General features: G+C 55.0%; 1 protein-coding gene across 5 annotated transcripts in view; it reads right to left on the reverse strand.

Annotated features, from left to right (window-relative positions):
* The window catches only part of GTF2IRD1 (GTF2I repeat domain containing 1), a 96,373-nt gene extending 72,556 nt beyond the window's left edge, over positions 1-23,817 (reverse strand). For 4 of the 5 annotated variants that reach the window (XM_054693604.1, XM_037506805.2, XM_037506804.2 and 1 more), the window contains exon 1: positions 23,691-23,817. The gene's annotated coding sequence lies outside the window, so the exon portion shown is untranslated. The remainder of the gene's footprint in view (positions 1-23,690) is intronic. The other variant, XM_037506806.2, reaches the window with a different exon arrangement.
* Positions 23,818-24,517: the final 700 nt, after the last annotated feature.

Raw genomic sequence — 24,517 nt, forward strand, 5'->3', positions numbered from 1 at the left:
GGGCTTCAGTGAGTGCGAGGGCTGGAACACAACCAGATTTTGGCAGTGAACTCTGTGCTCTGTTCCATCCGTGGCCCCGGAGCTGGAGCCTGTACTTTAGGGGTTCCTGTTTCTGACAGATAAGAAGTCCAGCCATACTGAAACCTCCATGCCGGAGCAGTCAGGCAGATCTAGAGAGGCCTGAGCAGACCCAGCTCTTACCCATGCCAGACAAGAGACCAGCAAGCAAGGACGTCTTTGAGATGACCTTGTCCCCTGCCACCTTTTGACTGTAATTGTAGGAGAATCCAAAGAAAGAACCACTTGGCCAAGTCAAAACTGTACAAGATTAAAGTAATAAATGGTGGCTGTCTGACAATGCTAAGTTTGGGGCTACTTGCTATGCACTGATAGAAAACCAAAACATCTCAAGGCAGACCATGCAGATGCAGGTGCATCCCCAAATAACAGCTGTTGGGGGCGGGTAGGGTGGAGAGAGCTCAGATACATGTTTGGGTATCCACGTGAATGCACAGGTGATGCAGAGCTGAGATGAAACAGCAGGGGTGGGTCAGTTGGAGGTATCCATTTGCACCCCTATTCCTAGCCAGGACGAGCTATGGGAGTGCCTAACTAGAAGAATGGGCACTCATTCTTCTGTGATAGGCACAAAAACGATCTCTAAAAGACATTCACATCCCAATCCCTGGATGAGTAAAAGTCATCTCATGGAAAAACTACTTCTGCAGATGCAATTAAATGAATGCCCCTGAGACAGGGAAATTGCCCTGGATTATCCAGGTGGGTCCTAAAAGGCATCATATGTAGGCATCATTGACACACTGAGAAGAGAAAACATGAAGATAGAGCAGAAAGAGCTACAGGTGCTGGCCTTGAAGACTGGAGGGAGGGGGCCATAAGCCAAGGGATGCTGACAGAGCAGAAGGTGGCAGCGCCAAGGAAGCATTCTCCCCGAGTTCCCAGAGGGAGCATGGCCCTGCGGAGACTTTGACTTTGACCCAGTGGTACTGATTTTTGTTCTGGCCACCAGAACTGCAAGAAAATAAATGCTGGCTGTTTTAAATTTAGTGTAATTTGTTACAGCAGCCTCAGGAATGAATCCAGGACTCCCTTTTACCCCATACCCCACCCACAAATCCTGGTCCACATCCTCAACCCCCTTCCGTGGACATATAATCCTCAGCTCTGACCTTTGCAAAGCTTAGCCTTTGCTGGAAAGTTCTCCAGTTCCTTTCCCATTGGAAACCCCAGAACCACTACTGGAAAGAGCTAGATTTTTCCGGATGCTGGGGAGCACCTCTGACTCAAGTCTCACTGCCCTGTGTACCAGTTGGAGCCGGTGAAGAAAAATACACTCAACCACGCAAAAGGCAAAGGCAAGAGCACACACCACCCAAACACGGCCCCCGCACCATCCGCTGCCATATGCTTGTGTTTCTTGAAAAAGAAGCTTGAGAGAACAAACAAAAAGAAATCTCTCCCTTTTGGGGGGGGCTTCTCTTCTCCCCAGCAGCCTCACCCCCTCCTGACTAGCATACTCCATTTCCTGTCCTGGGGGATGGAATTGCCCAAGGTCCTGAGTTCCTGCCCCTCCCCAATGACCCCCCAGACTGCTGCTGGCAGAGAACAGAGCAAGCCTGCCATGGCTCCCCTTGGCTCGGGCTGGCTCCAGGCAGGCCAGCGCAGCCGGAGGAGGTCTCACACCCGCCACGATGCCTGGACACCCAGAGCCAGGCAGAGGAGCCAGAGAATAGCGCCCTGACCCCTGATGTCTCTGAGCAGCTGCTCCAGGGCTGGGCCACACACCTCCAGACTTCTTGTTACAGGAGAAAACAACCCTCAAGTCTCTTTTTATCAAGTTACTTCCAACCAAATGCACTCCCAATAAAAGTCCAGACATGTGTTTTCAAATTCATATTCACTTCCATTGCAATGTAACGGCATGGCAGGCAGTCTGGACTTATATCAAGTGCACAAGGGTCAACTGGGCCTTCCTGCCTGCTGAGAGAACTCCCCTGCTGTCCTGGCAGGTACTTGCGGTAGCAAATCTTGGGATTCTGTGGCTTAGATGAAGGCATCCAGTCCCTTTCCTAGGACTGGCTTAAGAAGCATGGAACCCAATTCTGGCTACTGATACACAAGGGCTCCTTAGCAAAGTTTTCCTTGCTCTTAGCAAAGGACTAAAAATAGGGTAATTGGGTATTCCCTGGTGGCGCAGGCAGTTGAGCATAGGGCAGTGCTATGAAGGTGTCCATGGCCTCTGCAGCGTGGGTTCGATCCCAGCCGGCAGGTGAGGGTCCCACACAGCGCAGCAGACCTCTCCTGTCTCGCCCGCTGCTCCCCTCAGTGGTGTGTTTCAGTCAGTCTGCCTGTTCTGTTTCCTGCTGTCTCTGGTGAGTCCTCTCACCCTCCTGCGCATCTGGCCAGTGCCCCAGTTCTTGCACACATAAATAAATAAATCTTTAAAAAAAAAAAAAAAAAACTAGGGTAGTCCTGCTTCTTCTGCACCCTCAACCAGGACGGCGACCAGGAACAAGAAAATGCAGCCCAGGAGACTTCCAAGTCACCACCTGAGGACCACAGAGTGACTGGTAGAAGAGAACCTGGTCCTTCCTGACCGATCTCCCCTTTCCAGGCTTCAGGGTGGGTGACAGTTAAGCCACTTTTAGTGGAGATTTCTTCCCTTGCAGTTGAAAGCAACTTATTAAGTTAGCCTTTACCAGTTATAGTCACCCATATGTTTTTGTGTTCTGGTCTATTTTATTAGAGATCAAGGACCCCTTTTCCAGTTGATGGCTAGAGAGCATGCACCCCATTTTATGATCTACCCCAGTGAATGTGGCTGCTCAATGCCTCTGCCTCAGGGCTGGTGGCAGGCAGCCCCTTTAGGCGAGAAGCCAGAGCCACCACCTTGGAGGAAAGAGCCACAGAACAGTTGCCCTGGGTTGGGCCACCACCTCCACATTTCTTGCTATAGGAAGAAACCCACATCTCTGTTTATAGGGTTCCTTGCGACCAAATATATTCCTAATGGGAACAGAGACTAGGATGCACATTTTCCTATTGAGATTCACATCCTGAAATCTATTTTAGCCCACGACCTTGTTATACTGTCTTTTTTTTTATACTGTCTTCTTTATATTATCTTACTGTAGTTAGTGTCTCTTTGTCTTCCAAATAATTTATGAAATAAAATATAAATAAAAGTGAAATAACCCAAGAATTTCTGAGCACCCTGATGCCAGAACTGTTCAAGTGAAAAGGCCAGCCTTGCAGGGAGCTAGCTTAATGAACCAATTCTTTAATGCCCCAAACCTTGCTTTCCTCATGTACAAAGTAGGACAAATCAGACCTACCTCACTGCACTTTTGGGTGGATTAAATAATGTTAATTGAATCAGAATCTATTCTTTTTTCTCCCCTCCCCCTGGAATCTAATCTGAAAGACTTCAGTCTCCCAGGTTCTCCTGATAAATGCCACTGTCCCTCAATCCTTGCCTTAGAGGAAAGTCCAAGCATCAAATCAGTTTTTCCTGCTGAAACCAATGCCTATTTCCTGCCAGTGGGACATCTGGAGACAGAGGCCTGACTGTCCCTCCCCCTGACACATCCCGCTCAGCAAGGCCCTTACAGGGCACTGGCTTCGGCTCGACACCAGGAAACACTTCCCAGCCAGGAAGACGGAGGGAACAGGCTCCAGAAGAGACTGGGTTCCTGGAAAACCTGCAAGGGGAAGTTGCCTACTTATCAGAACCTATTTAAAGAGGGTCTGTGATTTATTTACTTATTTATTTTTCCTTCTGGCAAGATTTCATCTTATGCATTTTAAAAATTTAATTTATTTTCTTACATTGTAGTTCTGTGATTTTTTTTTAAGGGGAAATGGGCACTATTTGCTAAGGATCCTTCCACAAGTCACCTGGCCCAGGGGTGGGTGGGGGGCACATGGACAGAGGTCAAAGGTAGTCCACATTTGCTTTATGTACAAAGGGAGCCAAATTGGTTAATAGGATCTCAAGAACCAACTATAACTATGTGGAAATAAACTCTCAGGGAGGGGGAGATGAGGGTAATTGTAATGGGTGTATAGTTTTACTTGAGCAAGATGAAGTTCTGGAGACCAATGGGGGTGATGGTTGCACACCAATGTGAAGTTACTTAAAACCACTGAACAGTACATTGGAAAATTATTTAAAAAGAAATTTGTTGGGACCTCCCTGGTGGTACAAGGGGTTAAGACACAGCTATCCGCAGCCACTGCAGCACAAGTTCGATCCCCAGCCAGGGAGCTACCCACATGGCACAGCAGATGTCTCCTGTCTCACCTGCTGCTCCCCTCAGCAGTGTTTCAGTCAATCTGCCTGTTCTGCTCCCCACTCTGTCTCTGGCGAATCCTCTCACCCTCCCCACACCTCTGGCCTGTACCCCAGTTCTTGCATGTATAAATAAATCTTTAAAAAAATAAATTTGTTATGTATATTTTACCAATAGTAGCAAACAATTATAGAGGGGAAAAAAAGAAAAGCAGCTCTCTGCACTTCTAAGCACACACTGAACAGCATGCAGAGCTGGATGGGGCCCTCATCCAATCAGGGAAACCGAGGCCCTGGGGACAGGTGCCCCAGATCTCTGCATGCCTGCGTGGGTTCATGCCCTAACGGTGTGCTCCCCCCGCCCCGGGGTTTATTGCTGCGCCAGTCACACAGTCTTTTCCTACTCACTAGAGCAGGTCCTTTGGGGAATTAAACTTTATTTCTGTGCAAACGGGCGATGATCCAGAGGGCATCCAGTTCTCAGTGCAGTGCGCAGGAGCTGGCTTCTGCCTCCCCGGCGTCCGGTTTATACGAAAGACCTCAGATGAATCAACAAACCACAACTACACACGAACCCCAGCTGAACCTCTCAAGCAGGATGAGAGAATCCAGGCACGAAGGTCAAGCTGCAGGATTCCATTCACGTGTGGCTCAGACACAGGCCAAATCCCACTGCCAGAAGCTGGGATGGGCATCAGTGGGGAGGGACAGCAAGGGGCAGGGGAGTGGTTTCTGGGGGCTGGGAACATCCTGCTCTCGATCTGAGAGCTAGTTCTGGGTGGTTTGGTTTCTAAAAATGTATTGAGCTGCTGACTTATCATAAATAGCTTTTCTTCTCAATAAAAAAAAAAAAAAAAAAACCTTTAAAAGGATGTTGGGTATGGGATCCCCAGCTCACCTTTGCCAGTGATAAAGCCACCTGATTGGCAGGTCTCAAGAGGATGGACTAGGCTCTCACCCGTGGCCCAGCACTTCCATCAATTTAGCCTGACAAGATCATCTGAAACATGAAGATTTATGTGCAAAGGCATCTCGCCAAAGCATGTCCAAAACACAACTAACACACACACACAAAGGGACGCTAGACAATCTCTGTGCTCCATGGTGCTGTAACCCACATCGCACAGATGACTGTTCTCGTACACTTGGAAAGGCCTGGAGGGGCCCCTGGGATGCTCCTCTCGGTGGGCGGGATCCGTGACTTTTCTTCTCTTGATTTTTCCGGGTTTTGAAAATTATCTGAGATAAGAAGGTATCACTTTTACAATTTGGAAAGAAGTTACAGAAACCTCGTTCTTAAAAAAAAAAAAAAAAAAAAGAAGTAATCAACTAGCACAGCTGCCCCAGCCTGGAGCAGGAAAGCAGGCCCAGGTCTGGGTGGAGGGAGGTCCAGGGAAGCACATGCCTCAGGCCACTTTCCTAGGGAAAAGGAGGGGGTCCTTCTGTCCCCCAGGAGGAAGTGGAGTTGGGGGGAGGGTTGGGGCAGGGGCCTGGCCCTGGGAAGCCCGGCCCTAACACCCCAAAGTCCAGGGTTCCAGGAGGCAAGACTTTATCCCTCTGAGGTGGAAAATGGGGTTCATGAAGGTAGACAGTCTCCTCTCAGACCAGACTCCTCAGGACCAGACCAGGGCCATGTCTGGGCTCTGGCCACTAAGACACGGGGAATCCTCAAACTCAGCTTTCACCCCTTCTCTTCACCTTAGAGAGCTGGACTGGTGCTGTTGGCAGGACAGGGCGTCTGGCTTCCCCCTTGCCTGGACCACCAGGAGGGAGGCTGGACTCTGGTGGGCAGACAGCTCTCTCGGGTCGGGTTTCTCCCTGTTATTTAAAGCCAGGCCCTGCTCCCAGTGGGCGGGTAGAGGCGCCGCCGCCAGCGTGACCAGGATGAGAAATGGCAATCCCAACTAGGGCCGCATGCCTATGGCAACTGGTGTCGTGGCCTTGGAGACTAAGCCCCAGTCAGTAGGGGCCTCTGGGGTGGGGCCGGGGCTCCCTGTGGAGGCCGTTCGCTGGGAATGGGACCAACCCCTGTCCCAACCAGAGGGGGCATCTGGCCTTGCAGCAGGACCCCTGACCAGGCTCAAAACACACACGTTTCCATGGCCACAGCGCCTGCCACCACCACCCCATGCACGTACATACACCGATACCCTCATACTTCATCACACACGGCTCTGGAACCAATAGCCAGGCTCCTGCCTTTGAGAATCCCAGGCTGGGAGGAAACAGGACAATTACAATGAAATAGACTATTGGAAAACAAAGATAGCAGCATAGCTGTGCTCTATCTTAATTTGAGTGGTGGCAATGTGGGTGCATACACAGGTAAAAACTCATCACACTGGACAGTTAAGATTCATGCACTCTGCTGTCAGTAAATGATATTTCAATTAAAGACAAAAACAATTGACACGCCAGATGCACAGGATGGCGGGTGGGGATCAGAGGAGACTCCCTGGAGATTGACACCTGAGCTGAGAGGATGGTCACATCATGCAGGAGTGTGCAGGGGCGGAGGGGGAAGGGCGGGATCAGGGAAGCGTGCCCAGACGCTGCCCTCCGCAGCACCCACCTCCCTGGAAATAAATGCTGAGCAAACATGGCCAGACCCCTTTGAAGGAGTGCCAAATAACCGGCTGCCCAGGAAACCCAACCACCAGCCTGGGCCGCCCAAGTGTCGCTGTGGGGCCTGAGCAGGGCAGTGGGTGGGGTGGAGCCTGAGCTGGGCTCTGCCTGGCTGAAACATCCAGGAGGGGCAGGAAGTGGTGGGCAAAGAGACGGGCCCACCCAGTGGGGTCAGGACAAGGACCATGTAATGCACAGACTCCAAAAGGTTTGGAGTATGGGGCAAGACGTGGCCAGCTGAGCGGTCCTGATAGATCGAGGGCTGGAGCTGAGAACTGGGCATTGCCAAGTTTCTGCAGCAGTCTGAGTCAGCCATGGCATTTCCTAGGCAATGACAGCAGCAGGCTGGAGGGAAGGGTGAGTCTGACCAAGAAGGGCAGAGCTTTGTGATGGAGCAGATGGGGTAGCCCAAGAAAGATGTGCCTGGAAGGTGTCTAGCTTTAATGATGGCATAGATGACAATGCTCTCAGCTCAGCAGGGAACAGGGTGCTGGGGACCTGATGAGTCTGAAATCCCAAGGGCCACAGTCACCTGTGGGAGATCAGGGACTTGGTGGCAGGGGGCCTGATGAGGGGCTCCTGGTTGAAGGGATAAGATCTAAGATACAGGGGGAAGCAAAGGCTGCCTGGGGAGAATGTGGTGGGAGAAATGAGAGGGAAAATGAGGGTAAGGGAGAGTCAGAGGAGGGGAGAAGGGCAGGGTCCTGGGGTGGGGGTTCAGAGGTCTGAGGTTAGGATTCAGGAGGGAGGTCAAGGAACCTAGAATAACACAAGGGCTGGGGTGGCCAGCCAGTCGGGGAGCGGGTGCAGAGGAGGAAGGGGGTAGAAGGGTGAATTCAGGTTGCAGGATCTGATCAAGAAAGGAGGTAGAGAAGGCTCTAGAGTGTTTCATTCTTTAGGATGAGAAAACCCAAACAAATAGAGTTGGATAGAGTCACACATCCCTTCCTCCCAGGTCCTTCTACACGGGCCCCAAAACTTCCAAGTCCAGGAGAGAGTTTGCCACAGCTAAAAGCCCTTGCACCCAGGCTCTCTGCCAACCCATGACCAGCACCCCACAGGAGGCTCACTCCATGGGATGGGCAGGTGTGCGTGGGATGGCAGAGGCTGGAACCAAAGGCCAACCTGGGAAGGTGGAGGGGGATGGCAGGCCCCAATGGAACATGTGTGGGAGCAGGGACTGTTTTCTCATGGCTGCTCCCCAGCACTGTGGCAGACACTCCATATATACTTGCTGGGTAGATGAACCAGTTACTAAAAGGAACTGGAAATCTACGAGTGCAGGAGACACAGATGAAACTTAGATGACCTCCGCTCTGCCCAGCACCCTCCCCGGCACTTCCAGTCCCACCATACACCTGGCAGGCTCCATGTGAGGAGTCTGGGCCGCCATCACTTCCATGCCTCAGTTTCCCACAAGGCCCACTAATCCTGTTGCTCTCAGCGCTGTGAGGACGCCTAGCAAATAAGCGAGAAGGCTCTGGCCCTGGGCCGGCTCCTTCCAGGACAGCAATGATGGTGGTGATGATGGCGCTAGCTGACATCACCTGCCGAGCTGCTGTCCTTCCTCACATCAGCTCCAGGTTAGCTAACTGGCAGCACAATCACACTGTGCTCCCCACGTGCCGGGGCGCTGGATCAGAATGCAGGCCTGGCACCCCTCCCCCAGTCCCAGCTGATCCTCCCTCAGCAGCACATCCGAATAGTGTGCAAATATGCATTTGCTCGCAAGCATCTGCAGAGCCTGGGGGCTGGGTGACAGGAGATGGTGGGAAGAAACCAGCACTGGGCCAGTGCCAGTCCCCGAGGGGATCGTGTCTCCTGAGAGCCCCCTTTCCAGACATAAATACGCCTTCTCAGAAGGAGGGGCTCTGTGATGAGGAGCGTCAGGCCCTTTCTTGTTGTGAAGTGCTGGGCAGAAAAGGGCTAATCACCTGTGGGTGATCTAATCCCAGGGCCCTAGCCCTGCCTGGCCCCCATCCCAGACAGCAGCCTGGCCCCACCCTTGGGAGCTGGCTTGCTCCCTCCCTCTCCTGCTGGCATCTACCAACCCAGAGCCTGGGCCTCGAGCTGCAGGGAGGAGAAAGGAGCCCCAGGAAAGGCCATGCCCTGCTGGAGATCAGCAGACCTGGCTCCTAACTCTAGATGCCACCCCAAAGTGGAGCTTAGGGGCCATCCTTCTCTGGGCCTCAGTTTCCCCATCTGTAAGTGAGAACTTGGGCTAGAAGTTCTCTGGGCCTTCCCACCCTCAGCCCCAGATGCAAAGGCTACCAGGACTCCTCCCCTCACCATGGAGCCACTGAGAGCAGCCCCCTGGTGACCCTGCCCCTCACAATCCTTCCTGCGTCCTGGCCAGACCCCAACCTGAATACCCTCTGCCCCTGTCCCTTTTGCTCTTTTAAATCCCTCCAGGATCCCCATTCCAGGGGGTCCCCAAGCCCCAGTCCTAAGTAGCCCCCACACATACACACCCCAGGCCTTGTACCCATCTGTGAGATGCTATGGGATCCTGCTGGACTAAGGGGTCAGATCAGATTAGTGACCAGAGGGCTCGAGAGGGGGCAACATGTCCGCTCCTCAAAGCTTCCACACCTCATCACTTCTGATGTCCCAGCAGGCCGGGAGGAAGGCAGGGCAGGACCACCACCCAGCTGGCAGCACATCTAGAGTGTGGGTGACCTCCCACAATTACACAAGGACCCCATGGCGCTGGGACTCCGCACTCGTGTGAGTCCACAGGTTCACGCACACAACTCAACACTGCCCTTCTTCGTGGCTGTGTCACCAGATAACCCCCCCCCGCCCCCCCACCCCCTCCCAGGCCTCAGGCTCCTCCTCCGGTAGAGGAAGACATGCACGGTCCTCTGCCGGCCCCTGCCTCTCTCACAGCAGTGGGAGGTGAAAGTCAGGTCGCAACAGCTTTTCAACCCACTTTAGCCTGGGGTCTAGCTGAACCCCACCTTTCCCAAAGCTCCCCCACCCACACTATCAGCAGCACCCCTGGGACTGCCCAGCACTGCTGTCAGGGTCCTTCTTTACAAGCCCCGTGGTGACCCCACAAGTGCATAAGCACGTGTGGCTCTCCCACTGCCGCACGAGAACATGGATGCTCAGAAAGACTTGGCAACTTACCCAAGGCCACACAGCTGGAATGGACCGGGGGGCTGGTCCAAAGCGTCTGCCAAACAGAGCAGACATGAGCCAAGACCCCTGCCTGGCCCCCGGCTGAGCAGGCCCTGGGCACAGCTCAGTGATCCCAACAGACACTAGCCAAGGCTGGAAGGTTCCCTACCCCTCCTCCCCCACCCTGCGTCCAGGGCAAGGGGCTTTAGGACAAGGGTGGGTCTCCTCTCCGGGTTGCAACGAGGACAGGCATCCCAGCTGCACCACGGCCTGGAAAACCAGAAGGAACTCATGGAAGGGTCCTGTGCCGCCAATATCATGTTCCTTCCAAGATGTCAGGGCAGGTTATGGAGAATGCAGGGAGCTGCCAGGCCTCCACACAGACCCAGACTCTGAGTCACCAGTTTTGACCCCACTCAGCCGCAGCAGCAGATGCCCAGCGGAGAAAACACGGGAATCACTGACTTTATGCCTAAAAAGGAACCCCATCTGAAGCCTGGAAGAGGAAAGTCACCCCTCTTCCAAAGTTCTATCCCCACAGAAAGGCAGGTCTGTGGGGAGGTGTCCCAGGCCTGGCCCCTGGCAGCCACATGCCCCACCACTCAGATCCAGGGATTTGGCTGTCCAAGGCCTGCAGAGAGACCCCTCTTGGCAGGGCTGAAAGAGCCCTGGACTGGCTCCCTGAGAAGGGTGGTGGCCACCTGGAGCCAGTCCAGTTTGGGGGCTGCAGGCAGAGCTGCCACCACACCTGCCTGGCCCCACCTCCAAGTCCTGTCTCATAGAAGTCTCCAGAGCACTCAGCAGCTCTTAGAGAATGGACACTGCCCACTGTGGGTAGTGAGTGACTCAACACCAGCACTAGACTGACCTGGGGCCTCCATCACTGAGACTAGGCCCACCCCTCAGAGGAGCTCACTGCTGACACCCACCTGCCCCGACCCAGGCTCCTGGGGTCTCTCCTGTAGGAGGCACTTCGGGGTCACTGGCCCTACCCAGCAGAGCCTGAGCACTGGGAATTACCTGACCCAAACAAGGTGATGCCCTGGGCTCCCAGGCAGTTATCACTGTCTCTTCCTTGACCCCAGGCATCAATTTCACAATCAACCACCCACCAGCCTCCTCCTCTGGGCAGAATCAGCAAACGTGCACACATACACCCCACTGCAGCTTCTCTTCATTTGGGGTGTTCCCGTGCCCTGACCACGCTCACCTCCCAACTTCTTCCTGTCTACCATGCTCTGCTCAAAAAACTCCCACCTGCTGTTTTGCTGTAAGGCAGGCAACCATGGGAGGCCAGGGGCACCTGTAGGAAGGTGAGGGAGTCTGGATCAAGAATCCTGAGACTTGGTTTAAATTTAAACCAAGTTTAAAAACCTCCAGAACCTTAGTCAAGTGTCTTAGTCAACTGGGCCTCAGTTTCCCCAATTAAAACAGAAAAGGTCAATGTATTCTGTGGTTCCTTCCAGCTTTAACAGTTCATGGCTCAAAAGCCCCTGGCACAGAGCAACAGGAGGCCTGGGAACAGCAGAGGGCAAAGGCGGGCTGCGGAGGGTGGCAGGGACACCCGGGCACGCTCGGCCCAGCCCTGGGGGTGAATCACATTAGCTGTGCTGACAGCCAGGCCACACAGCTCGATAGTTACCCCTTCAAGGGAAAGCGTTCCCAGCCAGAACAAAGGGAATGGTTAACCTGAAATGGGCTTAATCCAGAAAAGGCAGGTACCAAGTGCTGGCTGGTTTTTTTTTTTGCCAAGGTGTATCATACATACATAAAGATTCACTCTTTGGTGTAAAGCTCTGAGTTTTCATAAATGCAGTCAGATAACCCCCACCACTGCGAAGACACAGACCAGCCCATACACACCCCAGGTGCCCCCTCCCCACCCCATTCCAGGCGACGCTGATGGACTCTGTTTTCCTGTAATTTTGCATTTTTCAAAATGCCACATAAACACAACTGCGTAGGAGGTGGCCTTCTGGACCCCCGCCTGCCACTCAGCTTGGCGTTTCTGCGACTCATGCGTCATATCAAGAGTTTGCTTGTCTTCATGGCGGCTAGTAGTCCACACAACAGTATCCCAGGTTTGTTTACCCACACCCTGGCTGGACATTTAGATTGTTTCCACATTGGGGCAATTATGAATAATTATAGATGCTGAGTGATGAACGGCTATATGTTTCTCTTCAGGTTTTATGTGAACCTAAGTATTTCATTTCTCTTGGGTAAATACCTAGGAATAGAATTGCTGAGTCATATGATAAGTGTATGTTTAACTTTATAAAAAGGTGCTCAAATCCAGAGACACCATTAGTGGTAGCCACGGGGCTGGGAGTAGGGGCCATAGGGAGAGACTGCTAATGGGGATGGGGTGTCTTTTTGGGGTAATAAAAATTTTCTGGAATTATACATTGATGATAGTTGTACAACCTTCTGAATATACAAAAAGCCACTGAATAAATCCAAGTACTTTTAGATGGTGAATGTTATAGTGTGACTGTAGCTTAAATAACTCCAACCTATTTTCCAAAAATGATCAGACCACCTTACACTTCCACCAGGCATGTATGAGCATTCCAGCCGGTCTTAAAGGTGAGATGATGCCCAGTTTACTCTGGGTTAGGGGAGGGGAGAGCGTGAAGATCTCAGGGCAGGACCAAAGTGAGTACAGGTCTGGGCTGAGCAAAACGGAGGTCTCTGGGTGGGGGGGGAGTCAGCACGGTGGGGAGGTGACCGACACTGTCCTCTACTAGGGTATCTGATGGGCAGTTGTAACTTAGCTGCAGCAGAGTCTGGCACCCACGATCTCAGTCTTCACCGTACCTGTTGGAGGGTTGGAAAGCACACTTCTATGTTCCTCTTTTTGCTCCTGATAAAAAGAAGACATTCCAACTGGTCTGTGTGATGAGGAACTAGGAGGCTGATGCCTCTGTCTTCCCAGCTCCTTTGCTGGATAGGACATTAGGGATGTGGGATGTGACCCAGGTCCGACCTATATGGCACTAAAAGTCCCTGAGGAGGGTGTGCATGAGGGCAAAGCTTTGAGGGGAGAAGGGTTCTGCCCTAACCCCTTCCCCCACATTTGGAGCATGGGTATGAAGGCTGGGTGGGGGGGAGTAGGCAGAGCCACCTTGTGACTGTGAGGCACAGGCACACAAAGTCCAAGATGCTAAATCCAAACCACAAGACAGCACATCCTGCGAGCAGGATGGCTATAATAAAAGATGTCAAGGATGCAGAGAAGGTGGAATCCTCGTTACCCTGCTGCTGGTGGGAATGTAAAATGGTGCAGCCGTTTTGGCGAGTCCTCAAAATGTTGAACACAGACACCATAGCACCCAGCAAGCCCACTCTTAGGTATACAGCCAAGAGACTAAAAGATAGTTCATACAAAAGACGTCGGTGAGTGTTCGTAACAGCAGCATTCACAATACCCAAAAAGTAGAAACAGGGCCTCTCTGGTGGTGCAAAGGTTTAAGTCTCAGCACTATGAATCTATTGGCAGCCACTATACCATGAGTTCGATCCCCGGCCAGTGAGCTCACATGGCACAGCAGACCTTTGCTGTCTTGCCCGCTGCTCCCCTCAGCAGTGTATTTCAGTAGATCCATCTGTTCTGCTCCCCTCTGTCTCTGGTGAATCCTCTCACCTTCACACCTCTGGCCTACATCCCAGTTCTTATATGCATAAATAAATAAATCCTTAAAAAAAAGTGGAAACAACTCAAATGTCCATCAACTGATGAATGAACAAGAACAATGTGGTATATCCATTAAATGGAGTATTATTTGGTCATTAAAAGAAATGAAATTCTAATGTATGCTACAAGAGGGATGAACCACAAAAACATTATGCTAAGTCAAAGAAGCCACACATATAATTCCATTTATATGTGAAATGTCCAGAATAGGGAAATCTGTGGGGACAGAAAGAGATATGTGGTTGTCAGGGGCAGAGGTGAGGCGGGAGTGGAGGGGAACTACTTCATGGGTTGGTCTTTCTTTTGGAGGTGATAAAAATGCTCTGAAATTAGAGAATGCTGAGGGGCCTCCCTGGTGGCACAAGGGGGTTAAGACACAACCTATGAAGCTGTCTGCAGCCACCGCAGCTTGAGTTCGATCCCCTGGCCGGCCAAGGAGCTACCCATATGGCGCAGCAGACCTCTCCTGACTCGCCCGCTACTCCCCTCAGCAGTGTGCTTTGTACATCGGTCAGTCTGCCTGTTCTGCTCCCAGCTCGGTCTCTGGTAAATCCTCTCATGCCTCCCCACACCTCTGACCTGTACTCCAGCTCTTGTATGCATAAATGAATCTTTAAAAAAAAATTTAGAGAGTGCTGAATACATGAAAATACACTGAACTGTAAGCGGTAAAGAAAATAATTTAAAAATAACAGAAAATCCAATAAGCTAGGAAGGAAAAGAATCAAGTCCCTGACATACCGAGTCCCATCGCAGCCTGGCTACCCATGGGCTTGGCCTCCGGAGGAACAACTCTAGTTCTCTTTAAGCCTCTATAGTCAGGTTTTCAACTCCCTCTCAGCCACCAGGCCAGACGAAAGGGGACTCTGTTCCCAGGCAGCACTCATCCCAGGATGGCAGTCAGAATTCAGCTAAGCATCAAGGCATCTGGCAGGGGCCTCTGCAGGGCCTCCAGGATGCCACACACCCGCGCGTCGACACACACACGTGCCCGCACGAAAGCGCGTGTGTCGAAATAACCCAGAGGATTAACTGTTCTGAGGCACCACACCTGTGCTTTCCACACACACCAGCTGCCCTTCATGGAGGGAGATCCGCCCCCCATCCCCCTGTACACTCAGCCCATAGAGACATGGCACCCCACACCCCCAATCATCACCCCTGCCTTCTGGATGCCTTGGGAGCCAGGCAGCAGAGGCAGCTCACCCCCAGCTCCCTGGGGGTGAGCCAGGGGGAGGTGGTACTGAAGGGTGGAGAAAGTCCCCAAGTTCCAAAGACCCACTCCAAATGCCCACACACCTAATTTACTTCTAATTTTCATCCACTCTGTTCTGGATGCCCACTCTGCGCCAGGCAGGTGCTGGGCAAGTATGTGGGGGGACAAGACACATGGCCCCAAATCCCAGGGTGACAGCTGAGTACAGGGCAGCTAGAACACAGTTCTTGATGAAGATCAGGATGGGCAAGTTCAGGGCTTATAGGAACACAGAGGAGCAATTGACACACTGAAAGGAGGAAACCTCCAGAAAGAAGTAACATCTAGGCTGAGACCTCAAGAAAGAATCAGTCCAAAGAAATGCACAGGGCACATTAAAACATGTTCCAAGGAGAAGCAACAGCACAGTGAGAAGCGAGGAGCAGTGTGTTTCAGAAACTGAGGGAAGCGCATCGTGGCTGGCACAGAAACAGAGAGGGCCTGGCCCTGCCCAGCCTGGGACGGGGGCAGTGGGATGAAAGCCCGCACCAGAACCCCATTCTTGCCGCCACCAGTGATCCCGAGGAGTGGTGTGCTCACTCCACCCCTTGCACCCAGTCATTCCCTGTTTCTGGGCCCTGACTTGCTATTGGCCACCTCCACCCCTCCCAGAATGCCCAGCCCTGACTAATCCTGGGTCCGAATCTTCCAGAACCCACCAAAAAGTCACCTCCTGCAGGCTGCCCTCAGGCTTGTGTACCTTCCTTGTTTGCCTCCAAACACCAGCCACAAGGCAATGCCCTGGGGAGCCCGAGCCCCAGCCTCAGCCCAGGGCCGGGCATCTGGGGAGTGGGTGATGCCAACTACATGCTCCAAGGGGGTGGGGGGTGGACAGGTCAATGGGACTAACCAGTTCTACCCTGAGGGTTCACCCAACTGTAGAAGCAGAAACTGAGGCACAGCATACCCCAAGTTCCACAGGCAGAGGGGGTGTGTCTTGGAGGGCCAACTGCTAACCACAGAGCAGGGCATGACGGTATCCAATCCCTCTCTGAACAGGTCTGGGATCCTTAAGGGCCAGCCTTGAGGTCACCATATGACACCTTGAGGAAATGCGCTTAATAGTGATGGTGACCATCCCTCCCCCACCTGAATGCAATGATCTTCCCAGAACCCTGCAGCACAAGGGCTAATCATCCTCATTTGTTCAAATGAGCTCAGAGAGGTGAAGTTACTTGACTGAAGCCACGCAGCCAGGCTTCAGAGGTCCTAATGGTTCCATGGTACCCAGCTGAGGAGTGGGGAAGCCTGGAGGCTGTAGAGGAGTCCCCCAGAGGGGCACTGGCCCACACCCAGGCAACCAAGACCTTCTCTCCCCTGGAAGTGCTGAGAACATCTCAGAGAGCAGCTGCCCCAGGCAGGCGGGCAATGGACCAGGATCAGAGGGAGGATGTGGTTAGCCCACCCGCCCAGAGGGCTGCACTCCCAAGTGAGAACTAGGGTGCACACGGAAAACCACCTCCTCCCAAAGGCCCTACCTCTCCCACCCTGGGCCTCTGCTGAAAGCCGCCACACCTGAAAAACCAGCTCCTGCATAAACATGAGGGAGACTCCAGACTGGTCCAGCCACAAGACCCCCTGGGAGCCTGCGGGGGGGGGGGGGGGGGGGGGGGGGGAACGGGACGGACCACCCCGAAGCTGGGTGGGTGGGCAGACAGGGGTCCTTGCCTGCTCTGGGGAACCACCCAGGAGCACCCAGGGCCCTCTGCATGGGGTAAGCCAGCTCAATCCCTCCATGCTTCCCACTGAGATCAGCCCAAGGTGGGACTGAAGAGTCCAGCTTGAGTCCCTCCAGGGGGCAATGGTAGGGTGCGGGAGAGGACACAGTACTGGGAGCAGCCCAGTTCATTTAAAAAAAATGATAAATTAATGACTTCCTCACAAAAACCAAAGTTTAAAACACCCCCATATCTCTCAAGACACCCATGCAGGGCAGGTTATCACCCAGGGAGATCCTTCTTCTTAGGAAGCCATGACCCAGGTAAGACCAACAAAGCCTTGCCTGCTCCTCCTCCTTCAAGAAGTCCAGCAGGCAACCCCTCAGAGGACTTACTATAGCCCCCATTTTCTAGATGGAACTGGCCCAACTAGAAGCTATTACGACCAACTGCAAAGACTCCAGCACTGAAATCTCAATCCTGGCTGCTCGAACATTCAGAACCACCCGTGTGACCACAAGCAGCGGTGGGTCATGCCCATGGTTGGTGAGCCAACAATTTAGTGAGCCCTAATACGTAACTCAGATAAAAGGTGCCCTACTCTGGCACATGGGGGGACATGGGGCACTGGAGGTCTCCCCTTGGAAGCCTGGTCCCTGCGGTGGTAGTCCACAGGCTTGTGTCACCCCTGCTGAGTCTCACACTGGCCCTGCAAACCAGATGCTCTGTGCTCCCAATCACAAGGCACCAAACAGAAGCACAGAGATGTGAAGTCACTTACCTGAGGTCACACAGCCCTGTCCATTAGGCCCTAAATCACCTCCCAACTGCAAGGCTGGCCTCAATGCCCACCTCTCATTCCCCAGAAGCAGGAAAACTTGCAATTTCTGCCCCAAACTAAATAACTCCAGGAGTGAAGACCAGGGCCACACTATCAGTTACCCACCGCCCCAACTCCCAGGGGAGTGGGCACACGGAGACAGACAAGATCCCTCAATGCATACACGGTTCGCTCCCTATCTACCCCTGCCCCCCCAGCTGTCCTGGCCCTAATGCTCAGGCATCAATTGTCCCAGGAGCCCACCTGCATGAGAGGAGGGAGGACCCGCTCCGAGGCCCAAGGGCAGCCGCAGGCAGGTGTAATTTCATCAGAGGCTCACTGTGTGTGAGTCACCAGAGCCAGAGGATGAAATTCCAGCTCTGGGGACAGAGGGGTGCAGCTCCCCTGGCTCGGGGTCAGCTGTCACGGGGGAGGGGATAGGGTGCAGACATCAGAAAAAGGCAGGCCCTCCTCTGGGTGGTCCCAGGCCAGCACAGGGGCGGTAAGCCAGGACTGCTGGACCCCCAAGGCCCGGAGAGTGGGTGGGGCTGGAGGCAGATCTACACAGGGAATACTACTCAGCAGCCAAAAGGAACCAGTTGCTGCTGTGCATTAGCTGGTGAAAGAAGCCAGACTTGGGCTGGTACCGTGAGACTGCGGTTATGGAACACTGGAAGATGCAACTACAGAGACAGAAACCAGACAACTGGGGGGTCAGGGATGGGGGGAGGGGAGGGGGCTGGCTGCAAATGGGCCTGAGGTGATAGAACGTTGTGTCTCAACAGGGGCTGGCGATGTGAGTGAGCACACTAGCCAAGCTCCTTGGACAGTACACCTAGGACCTGGGCATTTCACTGACTACCCCTCCCACCGCAACAGCATACAGATCATGCGGGGTGAACCCTCCTCCGTGCCAGCTTGGGGCTGGATGCCAGGACCTAAGTGAGACCCCACAGATCAGGTGCAGGGGGGGAGGGTTGGGTGAACAGATACAGATCCCTTTTGCAGTGATTCTTCCAGTAGCAAAAAAATATACCTTGAGACCGAACCTGACAGAAGTCAGCCAGCAAAGCAGCCTCAAGGATCTCCTCCAGCTATGGGCCCAGAAGGGTAAAGGCACAGCACCCCCTGCAGCACCCCCCTACCCCGCCTCGTCCCTGCTTGCCGTCCCTCCCAACACAGCCTGGCCAGTACCTGAGAGCTGCCCAATCTTTCAAGTTCTGTCCTTGCACCTGTGGATTCCCATCCTGCTCCACTCCAAACCTGGCCTGAGGTGACCCACACACCCATGCCGTGGAGCCCCCTCCATGTAACACCACACACCCTAAAAACACAATGCCACCTGTCTCCATTTTACATATGAACACACAGGTCAGACTGGAGAGAGGGGACTTGGTCATAAGACTCCCATCCCTCACTTCCTGGCCAACCCCTACCCCCATTCCAGGGACCTCAGTGCAGCACAGGGGCAGGGAAGGGGGTCCTGCTTTTGGGGGGGTGGTTAATCCCCCAGCAACCATGATGCCGAACTCACCAGGCATCCCTTCAAGGAGACAGCCCTCAAATCCATCACCACCCCAGCAAGGACCCTCCCATATCGGGGTTCCCAGGAACTCCAAGACTTCAGGGGGGGGTATCAGCAAAATGGCCCCCAGTGCTCAGGCCTGGCTTTGCAAATCTTGACTGTAAATCCCAAATTGGGGTCTACCAGGGTGTCCCCTGTGGAATCCCCTACCCTCTTTGTTCTGGGGGCTACTATCCTGTTGCCCAGGGTTCCTGCTGGTCAAGCTAAAATGTAGATCAGGAGGGGGCCTCTCACCAAGGGCAAAAGTCCTGGTGTGAGGAACATAATGGGAAACCTGTATCTGCTGAAAACAGCAGGCGGACATTATGGCCAGACTGGCAAGATCAGCTAGAATATCTTACTTAGAAAGATTAGCAGAAAGTGAGGTAAGAATAGGGGGTAGAGACAATATGCTTTGATTAGTGGGAACTATGGAGCCCCCCAAGCAATAGCCCTGGTCACTCCAGCTTAGCTTACACCAGACAATAACACACCCCACATGTGTACATTCCTCCACATTCTTGCCCACGTCCCCCGAACCTGGTCCTAAATAAATACGAGACAGCCCACAGATCAGGGCCGCACTTTCTGTGGTGTAAGCCCCTCTAGGCCTCTCTCCACTTGGACTTTGAATTGTCTTTCCTTCATCCCCCACCCCGCGAAGCAACAGTCCCCAGCAATTTCCCTTTTCCTCTCAGTATCTCTTAATAGGCCACATGAACCAGAGCGGCTCAGAAAACTGAACAGCGGGGGTCTCTGAGCCTCCTCCCCCAGGCCACCCAGGCTCAAATAGGAGAGCTGGACCCTTCAACCACACACACGAGAAAGTCTGAATGAGGAGACTAGAATCGGCTCTGACTGATTCACATTCACTCCAGACAGTCTGAGGAGCCTCAGGAGGGGCCCTGAGCCCATCTCCAAGCCCCAGCGACGCCCTCACACCCCTCCTCAGGCCAACAGTCTCAATGCCCGGAGGCTGCAGCTATAGGGCTGCCAGATAACATGTAAGACCTAGATTCAGTCTGAACTTCAAATAAACAATGATTAAGTTTTTATTGCAGTTATGTCCCCAACACTGCATTATCTGTTGCCTATCTGAAATCCAAATTTAACCAGGCGTCCCTATTTTTACTGGCTAAATCTGGCAACCGAAGCAGGTGGTCCTGAAGGAGGGAGACAGGTGGGCACGCAAATAGCTCTGGGTCACCAGACCCAGCTCGGGACTAAAAGGAAGGGTATCTGGAATGACAGTTCTGCTCACTGCCTCGGACACTCCAGCTCGTCACCCCAAACCCGAGCACACACAAAACTCCGCCTCCTCTAGCCCATTCAGGAAATCTTACTCTCCCCAAAGTGAACAAGGGCTCAACCCCTTGCACCACCTTCCCCCCAGGCCTGAGTCCCTTCGCTGTCATCTGCCATCGCCCAGAGCACTGAGTCTGAAATGACAAGGTCTCCAGCCTAGTGAGAATGAGGATGACAGACAACAGTCCCAGGCAGACACCCCTGCCGATGAGGAACCTGGGCACCCAGGGAGGGAACTAGGCCTGTCCTTGGGATCTACTGTCACCCTGCCACCAATGAGGGGGAAGTATCTCACTGTCTCTGACCAGGGTTGCCTCTCAATTCTCCCACATAAAATAATCCTTCCCCCAACTCCACCCCTGCTTATGAGTTCCTGTTGGGAATTCCCTTCCAGGCTCCCCAAGACTCCACACCTGGCCCCACACCGTCTGGGAGGGCCCGAGTCCTGGGTCCTGCTCTACTTCCCGGTGTTTGTGAACGAACCCTGAAAATCTTATTCCCAGGGGCCAGTGGAAGTCTCAGTGGGCCCCATGGAGCTGGCCACACACTCCTGGCTGGTCCCAAGGAACCTGGCTATGTCCCTTGGCTGCCAGGCAACAGAGTGAGATACCCACAAATGGCTGAGTGTGGAAGGGGTAAGAGAAGCAGGATGGATGATGCCTGGAGAGTAAAGCCCCAGGCTCAAGTTTGGGAGAAGTCATAGGCTGGGGGAGAGAGTGGGCCCCTGGAAGCCAGGGAGCAGGATGCTCAGGGAAAGCTCTGGGATTCCCACCACCCTGCTCCAGAGATGGGATAATCTAGGAGCAAGTGGAGGGAGTCAGTTCGGCAATCTGGGCCAAGGCTCTGGGGTGGGATTTCATTCATTCACTCAGGCAGCCAGCTCTTTAACAAGTACTTGAGGACCAGCCCCGGAGCACCAGGGAGTCAAAAGTAAGCCTCTGTTCCCTGTCCTAGCCCTAGTGCGAGTGGGCAGATGGGTGTTTCACTCTTTACATGAACACTGGGGCTCAGAGTAGCCCTAGCCCTGGAAGGCTTCCAACCGAAGGACATGACAGCTGAGTTAAGTCCTAACAGGAGCGGGAAGAGACAAATTCTATAACCCCTTACCCTCACTCTAGCCAGGTGGGGACATTAAAGGAAGCCCCCACCTGGCTCAGGGGAAGGGGGGAAGAACCTTCAAGGCAAGAGGAACAGCATGTGCAAAGGCCCTGGGATTGGAAGAAGCAGTGGATGGGCCAGTGAGAGGCAGAGATGACCCAGACGCAGAATGAGAATGGACATTCCAAGGTCACGCTTAAGACACGAATGTCCCAAGCCGCCACCCACGTCACCCTGAAACCCTGACCTGGGGTCTCTGACAACCAGGGTGTCTACTGAACCGGATGCATGAGTGCTGGGAACAAGCAGGCTGCTACAGGAGCTGCTGCCGAGGCCCGTCATTAGCCTGCCATGCCCACTATTTCCAAGCACCAAGCACTAACTGCCACCGTGTCAGACTAGCCCGGCTCTGGGAGACTGCCTTAAATGAACAGGAAAAAAGTATCTGCAAATAAATGACCCTACCGCCGGCATCTGGAGAAGAGCCCTCTAAAGTAGGTTAAACGCGCCCCTCCAATGCAGTCTTCAAGACCCAGTTTTGCAACCTTCGGCCCTAAATTCTTGCACCTTTTGAATGAACGGGCAGTGAGTGGCTCCGAAGTGCCAACCTTTCCTCATTTCCTCTGAGCCTTCTGAGTCAAAGTCTTGACTTTTTAGGTCACCCTCAGCACAGGCACAGAACGAGGTATGGTCTTAAGTCTCCCACACCCCAAAAGCAGGCTGGGGGTTCTGACATCCTATCTGACATCCAAAGCCAGGTCTGTCCCTTGGTCCTCCCAGCTCTGCTCAGAAGAGGTCAGAGTCTACCTCACCTCCTCCTGGGCCCCACACTTGATGGCTCCTGATGGCCACCTGACCGCCCCTATCCTGGCTGCCCTTGTGCCCAGCCCCTCCCCGCCAGCAGCGACCAGACTCCCAGCCACCACCGCCTACTGCTCTGAATAAATAATCGATGCCGGTGCCCTTCCCCTTTGGGAATGACGGTGCTGAAATAAATGGGCTGCTCTGAGGCACCTCCCAAAGCCCCGAGGCCCCAGGGTCAGTGATGAGCAGTCCTCGTCTTGGGGCCACCAAACACACAGGAGATGATGGCCAGGGGCTCAGAGCAGCCCCCGCCATCCTTTCCTTCTTCTGTGAGCAGTAAGAAGGGCCCCCCCCCCAAAATGCCCACTCCTCCAGAAATTGTCCAGGCCTGCCCCTCACCCCAGCTACCAGGCCGGGGTATTCCCAGGGTAGCCACACACTCCACATCACTCAGTCCACTCTCTATCCAAGGCCAGCACTTCCCCCACGTGCCTGGCAGGGAGACCCCTGTATGTTGAACTTCCTCACTTCAGCTGTGATGGGGACACGGAGGCTCCCACCCCAGGTCTGGTCCTGGGAAGCCGGGCTACAAACCCAGCATCCAGAGCTGGGGTCCCCTCCGGAGGGCAGAACTCAGCTGCAGGTTTCCCTCTGCCTGGGCGCCAGTCAGAGCACGGCTCTCTCCCTGCTGCAGGTGGGCACCAGGGAGCCCAAGATAGGTGTCAAGTCCATCATTTCCCGGGACTCAGGACAGGCTCCAAGCACCCCGTGGCCCCTCCACTGGCTTTCCTGCCCTTCTGCAGGAACTCAAGAGACCACCCACAGACAGGCCACCCCCCAACTTACTCCTCTGAACCCTTTGTGCTCCCCACTGCCATCCTGAGTCTCCTCCCCACCCTACCACGGGTCCAGCTGCCTCCACTCCTGCCAGCCCCCTCCCCGGAGCCCCCAACAGGAGCCACAGCGCTGGGGCAGCGCTGACTGTGTCAGACTCAGCCGGTGAGTGGGGGGCACGCGCCGGAGATGACCCACAGGGGCAGGGCAGCGGTGGGCTGGGTCGGGGGACGGGGCGACCGGCCTTCCCAGCCCCCCCTGCTCCCACACTGGCGCCGCCAACGCGGGCAGCAGAACTGACCTCATTTGCCAACTGCTGCAGCCTGCCGGCGCCCCGCCGCCTCCCGGGGCGCCCCCCACCCCCGGAAGGGCTGGGGGTGACAGCTCCCGGCTCCCATCCCCTCCCGGCAGGTGGGGGTGGCCGGCCCTCCCCTCCCCCGGCCCAAATTATAATCCCAGTCACGTGCCTCCCGATGCACCCAAAAGCCGGACCCAGATTCTGTAACACCTTGAGGGGGAGGGGCGGGGGCCACGGGGGTGGGGGGAGAAGGGGAGAAGGGCCCGGGCGCCCGCCCCCCGCAAAAGTTTCTCCTACCTTGGAGGATCCCCAAGCGCTCCTGCCAGCGGCGCCCCGGCCCCGGCCCGCGGCCAGGACTCAGCCTCCTGCCGCTGCCTCCTTAATTAATCCGGGAGAATGGGGGACGGCGCGCCGGAGGGAGGCGAGGAGCGCCGCGGCGCGCGGAGGGGCGGGCGGGCGGCGGGCGGCGCGCGGGGCGCGGGGCGCGGGGCGGGAGGGGAGGGGGCCGCGGCGGGGGAGCTCGGCCGGCCGGGGGGCTGGCGCTCGGCGGCCCCCACCCCCGGCGCGGGCTGCGGCGGAGGGCGGGGCGCGGCGCGGGGAGCGGAGCCGAGAGCGGGAGCGCGGGGAGGCTCTTTGTTCTGTAATCCCAGTAAGATTGCCAGCCATTCGCCCCGGCCCTAATCCCAGCCCCGCGCAACACCACCCTCCATTGGCTGCCATTTACATACGGGATTAGCCCGCCCGGCCCGCCCCGCGCCCCGGCCTGGGCACCGCGGGGGGAGCGCGGCGCCCCCGCCCCGCGCCCCGCGCCCCGCGCGCCGCCGCCCCGGCGCCCGCCGCCAGGGGCCCCGCGGGAGGGGCGCCCGAGCCCTCGGCGCCCCCTGGCTGCCCGGCGACGCCCCTCGGCGCTCCAGCGCCCGCCGGATTAGAAAGCGCGGCCCGGCCCCGGGGACCCGGAGGACCCGGCGGACCCGGCGGGCGGCGGGGCTGGGCCCGAGGGTCAAGGTCACACAGCGGGCGCGGGGAGGATCCCGGCAAGGGAGGCCAAGCCCGGAGCGACTGGAGGCCTGGCGCGCGCTTGGGGAGGCGGCCGTCGCGCCGCTGGGCACCCCTGCCCTGCCCAG

This window comes from Talpa occidentalis, unplaced genomic scaffold (genome assembly GCF_014898055.3).
Source record: "Talpa occidentalis isolate TD23 unplaced genomic scaffold, MPIMG_talOcc4v2.1 talOcc4.12, whole genome shotgun sequence".
In the NCBI taxonomy this organism is placed as follows: Eukaryota; Metazoa; Chordata; class Mammalia; order Eulipotyphla; family Talpidae; genus Talpa; species Talpa occidentalis.